We start from the raw sequence: 6,000 nt of genomic DNA on the forward strand, positions 1-6,000 counted from the left end.
CGTCCCAGGCTACGTCGTCGCATGAAGGGTTAGGAAAAGGGCACGTGCTAATTCCAGGCTGTTACAACATGGAGCTATTATAGTGATAAATCCTATATACAACATGGAGCTATTATATTATAGTGATTTAATCCTATATACAATCCTGTACAACATGGAGCTATTATATTATAGTGATACAATCCTACATACAACATGGAGCTTATATATTATAGTGATACAATCCTATATACATGGACTATTATACAGTATTATAGTGATACAGTCATATATTGTAGACTACTAGATATACACTACAGCTTTGGCATAATGAATGACTTCAGTCTTTGTGCTCTGATTGGTGTTGGATACATTTAAGATGGCCCAACCCGGCAGGATTTAACAGAAATATTTTAGGGGAGTATGAGTTACTTTCATTTAATTAAATAATGTGTTAGCTCATATGCTCATCTTTTTAGAGTCAAGGCAAAGTTAATAGCCTTTCCTTTGATTTCATCGACTGTGGGACAACTAAAACAGCAATCATCCATCCGTCCGTCCTATTAGATGCAGGCTAAAGCCCACCACTAGGAGTGCTAGCCAGAGTCATGTCTCAGTACAGGTATTCATGGGTTTCAAATGTAGTCCTAGACCTGCCAGGACCAACACAGGTGTTTCAATTTATCTGATTGGCTCTACTGCATAGCATCCTATGCAGTAGAACTAATTTATTCATTTGAAACACCTGTGTTGGTCCACAACATGGCAGGTCTAGGACTACATTTGAAACACATGAATAAAGTCAACCCTCCCCAGGGGACTGACTGTCAGATCCATTGATTTTAGACATGTGCTTGTTTAATCCTTATTCGCTCACATCTAGTTTAAAACTCTGGCGCTAGCCTGCAGGGCAATGAAAGGAACAGCTCCTTCCTACCTCCAGGCCATGGTCAATCCCAACACCCCCTTCCCAGCGCTACACTCTGCTACCTCAGGGCGACTGGTTGCCCCGTCTCTCCAAGGCTCCTGCAGTCGATCGACACGGTCATGGCTCTTCTCTGTCCTGGCCCCGCAGTGGTGGAATGAACTTCATCACCTCTTCAAAAAGTACTACCACTATCCTCCCTCTTAAGCACTTATTGTATTTTTAGTTTTCTATTCTTGCACTTTGCCTTCAGCACTAGATTATGCTCTTAGTCACTTGTGAGTTCTGGCAAGTAGTAGTACACTGACAACCTATGTTAAAAGCAATTATTGTAAATTTCTTTGGATAAAACCGTCTTGACTAAATGACTGTAATGTAAATGTAATGTAATTCCAAATGTTAAGATTCTCATTGGTTATTGTAGAGGTAGGTCTACGTTTGGGTACAAGTACTGTAGCCTATTAAATTCCTTGTAGGCCTATTTCACAGAATATTCGTTGGGTCTAGTTTAGGTAAACGGTGCAGCCACTTCTATAAATAACTCGTGACGTGTGTCATCTCTGATCGGCTCCTAGCATGAGATTTAGATCAATCGGAAGTAGCCAATACCGTTGCACACCAATAACAACAAAACAAAACAAACATCTTTATTTATCACGCAGTGAAACACAGCACATGCATGGTGCTTCTCTCTGCTCTTCACCTGTCCCGACATCCTTCCCCCAAGCGCAGCCAGGAGCACATAGTAGGCACCGTGCAGGGGACGCGCCCGGGGACCAACCAAGCGCTCCTGCCCATCTTCATCAGGGACGGACAGCGTTAGCAATCTGTTCTTCTGCATGTTTTCGTATAGGGTTCTCTATGGAGGAAACCCTTGCGAACACGGGGAGGGGAGAACATGCAATCTCCGCACAGAAAGGCCCAAAGAGCGTCACATGAGTGATTTTGGGGTTCAGTGTCTTGCTCAAGGACACTTCGGCACACTCCGGAAGCTGGGATCCAACCGGCCGGCCTCTCTACCTCCTGAGCTATGTGCTGCCCCACCACCAAGGTAGTAGAGATAGAGTAGGGTTGTAGGGGTAGCTGTAGCTCACGAGGTAGAGGGTCGTCTAATGATCATAAGATCGGCGGTTCGAATCCCGGCTCCTCCTGACGACATGTCGAAGTGTACTTGGGCAAGACACTGAACCCCTAATTGTTCCAATGAGCAGGTTAGCACCTTGCATGGTAGCTGCCGCCATTGGTGTGTGAATGGGTGTGTGTGAATGGGTGAATGAGAGGTCTTCATTGTGAAGCGCTTTGGATAAAAGCTCTACAGTATATACGTGCAGTCCATTTACCATTTAGAGATTGCTCATAAACCTGTACTGCTTACTTAACTTGGGGTGATTTTAAGAAAAATACTGTACTGTACAATATATTGGATATATTAGAGTAGACTAGTGATAGGTAGACAGCTAGGTCATATATATAGCCTCAACAGTTTGGTCATGTCCAGATGTAGGGTGTCTGTGGGTTTTCCTCTCATATCATAGCAATGAGTACACTGTATATAGATATAGCAGTCAGTACACGTGCCCAAGCTTGGCTTGAAATGGTTCCACTAGAACACATGCTTCTTTGATGTCCATGATGAGTTTGCAAGGGTGGCTATTTACACATGTCAGAGGTGTCACTGTGTCGCTTGTCAGTATAGCTTCCAAGGTTTCACTTGAGTGAATGAGTAATAATGGCCTACTCTGGAATTTGTTTGGGGCGTTAAACTTGAACACTCATATGCTGCTGCCATTTTGGCCAAGTCTCCCTTGTAAAAGAGATCTCCCGATCTCAATGGGACTTCCTGGTAAAATAATGGTTAAATAAAAAATGACATTTACATCTGCTAACTTGTATAAACTATAGAATCCATAATTGTTGGTGTGAACTTGTAATAATAACATTCATGAATCTCTTTACTTTGGTGGTCTGTTTGAGCAGGTTTACATAGTATAAATCACCATGTCATAAATATAACAGAAGTACCTTAACACCAAAAGAACTGAGACAGCCATACTGCAGGAATAAGATATTTATTCAATGAGAATTTTTAATCCCAATCTAGGTTTATAAATAAAACAGATGTCCTCCTTTACCAGAACTCCAAATCCTCTGGATAACTGAGACATGCTCCCTTTAACTGAGCAGTGTCATGGGAGTACAGGCTTATCTGGGCTCTCTCATAAAGAATTGGGCCTGGGCTATTCTCTGTGCACCTTAATATAACCAATGAAAGAGTGTTATAGTAATTCCTTAGAGGACAAATAAAAACAGAAAGGTAATGCAGTTGACATCACAACGTGTCAGACTGTGCCGTCTCCCACTGCCTTCCGTATGTTGAAAATATATTGTGAAGCGATTAAAGCCTCAGTAGAAAACACAATAACTACAGTGCGAGTGACGAACAGAATAGGAATTATCAGTCTAAATCCCTCTGAAAAGAGAGAGACAGAGGGAGGGAGGGAGAGAGAGAGATGGGGGGGGGAGGGAGAGGCAAGATTCACGTATCCCAGTCCACTCCATCTTTAAACGACAGGCCTATTTTAAGCAGGAGGAGTCTTTTTTTAGTAACTTGTGTTCTCGGTATGAGCAAAATTCGATGCAAGAGCAGTCTAAAATGATAGCGGTATCCATCACACTTGAAAATAACAAGCTTCCTGTGATGTTGTTTGACACAAATCAATCATGGCAGCACAGGCACACATTAAGTGAATCTCAGTGCTAAGCAGAGGGATGGCAGGTAATTATCCAGCTAGTGTGGAATGTGCTGATGGCTTCATCACTCTATGAGCTGCTCTCTCCTCATCCTCTACAGATTCCCAGTAGGGACTGGGACAGTGCTGTACATACAGGCCAAGCGCAGGAGCCACGTATCCATTAATCAGTAATGCTGGTCGTTGCTGGTCTCTCTCCCCAGATATGAGAAGGACAGTGGCCAATGAATGTTGTGTGTGTGTGTGGGGGGGGTTATGTGTAAAAATAGAAGAGTGACAGGAGACCAGCTATACCACAAAGGAGCAAAATATAGATCTGCTAACATCTAACATCTAGAGCCTTTTCAACAAAGTCTCCTAAAGAGTCATTTGTGTGTGAATAAAAAGAACAAACTATCATGGAGAACATTCTAATGGACCACACGGCTGTAAACTCAAAATGAGTGAACCAGACACCTGTGGAAGGATGAAGTACAGAGCAGTTTAATTAAATTTCAAAGGATTCACATGTAAAACGCAGATTATGGCTCTGAATAGTTTTGCATAATTATAATATCACCATCTTATTTGACTAACAAAGCACCCAGGGCCTCACTCCAACATGGTATAGGAAGCGGGAACAGATACAGGTTTTATTACAGAGGTTCAGCATACAATAGACACTCTCAGCCTGGTCTAAGTCCCTCTCTGCCTGCCTGCACGGCTGCCTTTCTCCAAATCTGCTCCAGGATCTTGGTGTTATTCTTAAGTAGACTCACTCCAGCCTCCTCTACGTAACAGCTAAGTTACTTGATAAAGGGCACCGAGGGCATCTTCCTTCTCCACCGAGATATCCCCGGTGAGGCCTTGTGATATAAGGCCCCTGTGATGTAGGGCCCCCATCATCCGAGGCACCTACTCTAGGTCCCTACAGCACATGCACACAGGCAGCCTTCTAATCGCCCTAGCTCACAGTGTCCCTCCCTACAAGACAACAGGTATGATTAGATGTTACGGCACATTTCTCTTAAAACTCATCAATCCCTCCTGTGATTCTACGTAAACACATTCATACTGATTTGTGAAAAATAACAAACTTCAAAACATGCCTTTAACACGTAAAATCATCACGAGTATAGTTATCGAAAGGAATCAACTAGGAAGATTATCACACGTAGCATTATAGAAAATATCAAACAAAAACATACATATATTTATTCTGGATTACATATTCATTAAAGCAAAGCAAAATGAAAAAGGTTTACTGTCGTTTCGTGTCTGAACCTAGTATTCAAACAGGCACTCTTAAAATTTAAGCATTACTGCGTTCCTACTTCAAAACAATAACAAAACAATAGTCTCTGGCCGTTGGGTTGTTCTGGCCACACGGTTGATATGGCGACGACGCGCCCTGCTGCAGCATGCTCGACTCACCGACTACGGCTGCCCTTACGATCACACTTACACACCTCTTTTCTTTATCACATACCGGAACCTTCTCTCGCTCCACTCTCTTACGTACAATGCCCTTCTATTTAGTTGCTCGCTGGCTTTTCACCAGTGCCTCAAACATCCTTTCTGAGCAAGGGACCACATCAGCTGTCAGTGGCCTACTGTTGTGTCACTAGGCACACCTTGCACCAAAGATCCAACTTCTCCATTTCCAACATTCCCTTCTTTCTCTTCCTCCCTCAAGTTGTTCTACTAACATTCTCTTGTACTTTGCTCAATTTCTCTTCGCTTTAGCCAACCTCTAAGATCCCAGCTTCTCAGACAAGCATGCAGTATATGTCACTGCTACTGTTGCTAGAAGCGTCATCAACTAAAACTCCATGCAAGATGCTACATTGAAAAAGTGATCAATTTCATTCAGAAGAGTCAGCAATATCTATCCGTTCTCTGTGGAAGAGGTACTGGTAAACTCTAATGCACACATGGCCAATCACGTCCAGGGTAAACCAGAAAGGACCTCTCCAACTGCCTGTGACAGGAAACAACAAGAAACGGTGACAGTATCATGCATTCCACAATGTGTATTAATTATTCTAGCAGGTTTTTTGCTTCCCTCTGGAATATGTAGGGGTGGGTCGTATGCCCACCTCCCTTGTTCTCTGTAAAGCGCATTGTGTTGCCTCTGGGTATGAAATGCGCTATACAAATAAAGCTTTGATTGATTGATTGATTGAGGTAGAATGTTCATGATGAACGGTCAACTTATAAAATGCATTTTCATGTTTAGTTTGATGTTTTCAGAGTCTGTTCTAATCTGTCTGTGGCAATAACACTCATTCCCCAAAAAACAGCCCTGGAGTCTGACCCAGCCGCCTCTGTATATATAGTGATCTATTTTCAGTTTGTTGAGCGGGG

Source organism: Borostomias antarcticus (genome assembly GCF_949987555.1).
Source record: "Borostomias antarcticus genome assembly, chromosome: 1".
Lineage (NCBI taxonomy): Eukaryota > Metazoa > Chordata > Actinopteri > Stomiiformes > Stomiidae > Borostomias > Borostomias antarcticus.